Source organism: Epinephelus moara, chromosome 21 (genome assembly GCF_006386435.1).
Source record: "Epinephelus moara isolate mb chromosome 21, YSFRI_EMoa_1.0, whole genome shotgun sequence".
Lineage (NCBI taxonomy): Eukaryota > Metazoa > Chordata > Actinopteri > Perciformes > Serranidae > Epinephelus > Epinephelus moara.
The window spans coordinates 34,746,889-34,750,223 of NC_065526.1; the positions used below are offsets into that span (position 1 = coordinate 34,746,889).

At 39.3% G+C, this 3,335-nt stretch overlaps 1 long non-coding RNA gene across 1 annotated transcript; it reads left to right on the top strand.

Annotated features, from left to right (window-relative positions):
• Positions 1-2,499: 2,499 nt before the first annotated feature.
• Positions 2,500-3,076, top strand: LOC126382864 (uncharacterized). Its single transcript, XR_007569097.1, has 3 exons — positions 2,500-2,658; positions 2,809-2,878; positions 2,969-3,076. It is a non-coding gene; the product is annotated as an uncharacterized LOC126382864 (long non-coding RNA).
• The last annotated feature ends 259 nt before the right edge of the window (positions 3,077-3,335 follow it).

Consider the following 3,335-nt stretch of genomic DNA (forward strand, 5'->3'; position numbering starts at 1 on the left):
TATATTTACATTAAATTACAAATCAAGTGCAAATAAAGTTACCCACTGCTGTAAATGGTTTTAGCATAGTTTCAGGTAAGTATGAATTTCACTACTTTTTAAATATTTATTGTTGTTTTAAATTGTTTTAAATTTAATGTGTTTTAACTTAAATTGTCTCAATTTTTGTATTTTACCATTAAATGTATTTTAACATGAATTACTTCTTAACCTTTCATTACAAATTTTTACAGGCTTTTTAACCTTAATTTTGAAAGGGTTTTAACATTAATTTTATGGTCAAATTTTATTAAAGTGAAATTCCAAAATTACACTTTCACAATTACAAAATAGCTTACAATTAAAAGTATGTATGAGTATAAATGCTTGAATTGAAACTGTAGATATGAAATGATTCAAATCATGTTATATTCAAATTGCTCTCCCAATCTACTACTAATTACTTAAGTGATACACCCAATACAATCAACATACATTCATAATTCACTAAATGTCAAAGTGAAATACTTTTAAGATGTGCTCAACACATACCAATTTAAATTTACAATTTACACATCACATTTCAAAAGTCAGGACGGAGATTAACAAGCAATCAGCGCACACAGACAATCAGTTACCAAGCCACGCGTTACTGGGCGTCCGACCCCGTGGCTAAGCTAGCGTTAGCACAACCAGTTAATCACAATGCACTACCTCCATGCAAAAGTCTCTTCATTAAACAGTTCAGCGTCTTACCGGCTGCCTCTCTGGTGTTTAGATGCTCTCACTCTGCATTGGCATTGCGAAAGATGAGGGTTACAGATATACGCCTGCTGCCTGTGTACCTTTGTTCGCTCTTTACCTGTGATGATGTGCGCCGCCTTTTATGGCCCGGGCAGTAACTGGGCGATGGTGCGAAAGGTTCCTCCTTCGGATTTATTGTGGAAGTGGATTCCTCGGCTTTGCTTGTCTTTTAGTTACTGTTCAGTTCTTTATTTTATTCCAGTTTGACCTGACAAAGCCAGTTCAATTTACCCTGGATATTTTCTTGTTATCTGGTTTGACTAACCCTAACATTGGCCATCTGGATAACTGGTGCTACTAAGCTGGTTATCAACCAATTCAGTCAAGTCTGGGTTTTCCCATCCAGGCATGAGCCATGTGTTCAAGAGGCGGGGGTGTTAATAATGAGCAACATCATCGGAACCAAGAATGAAGTAGGCTGCTTCATATAATATGAGATGAAATGGTAGCGACACACAGTGAAATGTCAGTGGCGTGGGGCGTAAACGACTATCTGTAATCTTAAAACGGGAAATTTAAAAACATTGAAAACACTATCCAAAAATTCACCGTCATCCGAGACTTGTTATGTGCAGGTATCACTGAGCTATGGGCCTATGTGACACTAGTATACAGTAGAGTAGACTATTTAGTTGGATGATGATGAAACTACTCTGAATATGTCACATTGTTAGGTTGAGCTGTACACTGTTAGACAGATCTGTAATATAAACAGTTATTTACCACATATCAGCCAGTATAATACTGTAAATCCCCTTTGTAGTAAATTACTGTAATTTGCATTGCATCATGGGAAGTTTTAGTGGGAACACCAGTACTGTACTGTGTTTTTTAAAAATGATGTATGACACTGTATTTTTTTAACGGCTGCTTTTAGCGCATTTTACCGCGTTTTACCAGACCCCGTCATTTTTTCGTTGTGTGTGGAACCAACATATACCGAGGGAGCCAGTTCAGTGACGGACACCGTTTGAGAGGACCCCCCCATGGATCCGTGAGACCACCAACGATGCAAGCAGGTAAGAAGGAGAAGCATAAAAGGGAAATGGTTAAAGTTGTTATGTGATAAATATTCCCTGCATTAACTGATTAAATATTAGTCTGAGTAGTCTGTCGTAGTCTCAGGTTGAGGCTAACGCTAACAACGTTAGCTAATTTAAACTGTGACAGAAATGTAGCTACTGCTGATTAATACTGTTGGTTAAGTGAGTTTACATGCGCACTAATACAACGATTATTATCGGAAAACTGCCGTTTTTGGATTATTTGAGTCGTCATGTAAATGGCATAAAACGGAAATATTTAAGGGATTAAGGCAGTTGAAGTTTTCTGAGATAACGGTTTAACACACCTAGCTTTTTAAACAATCCGTTCTCATAGTGCATACAGAGCTTTATCCGGTAATTTTCTTTCTATTTCTACATCGTCATGGTTCCGACGGCATACAGACTGTGTGAGTAAATCTCGGGTTACCGTAGCCACAAAGCTGGAGCGGGGTGACAGTGTAGCTCCGTGTACAGTACTGTAGCCACTGGCATTTTTAGAGGCACCGTGGACGCACTGTCCTCACCCCCGGAGCCAGGCTTATGACCACCCACATCAATTCACACAGCGCTACAAACGATTGCCGTGACATATTGAAGTTGTTATGCCATTCATGATCACAGAACTTTTTCAACACATCTCTGTCTCACCATTCCTTGCTCAGGACGCGCATACTAAAGAAGCCACTCCACGTATGAGAGCTTTCAACATTCAGCGACTTCTACGAGACATTGAGAGCAACACAACAGCCATGCAGCAGAGCCGGACCGGCATAGCTGCAGTGTTTCTTCTGATGAAGCACTTCCAGGAGCAAGAGGAGTTTTGGCAGATGTAAGTATAGTGTAATGAATTACATTAAATGGCATCAAATATATAGTGGGCCATGTGGTTCAATTGAGACTTATGGACCCCACTGTATTGTTGTTTTTAAGATGTATTTTAAACCAGTTGTAATCCCAAGCTTTTTTGTGTGTTTTAAAGGCAACTGCGACAAAGCGATCGATTGAGACAGACATGACACTCCCATCCACGCCAAGACTGATTATGCTTGGTAAGAGAAGACTTCCTTATGATTTTGAGTTAGTTTAGCATGTCCCGTATGCCTTGTCAAGATGTGCAATGTGCCTTTTTTGTCTTCAAGGGAACACATTTCTCTCGGCCACAAAATGGAAGGTGAGCATCGAAAGGAGGGTGGCCTATGTTTTAGAGGAGCACCTGGGGTTTGCAGATGCCCTGTCAGTGTTTTTTGGATGCTTCTATGTTTTCAGCATAGAATATCAGGAGCCTGCCTGTGCAACACTGGAACTCATACAACGGTAAGTGCTTTTCTCTTCTTTACCACATGTTGCTGTTGATTCAAAGTTGATCTTTTTCATCTTCTCTGAGCCATGTAAATGTATCTTAATGTGTACCTTCAATGTTTTGTTTTTTTCCATCAATCTTCTCTTACCTTAAGATTCTTCATGAGGATCAATCCGGAGGAAGGCACAAAATGCACTGCAAAAACT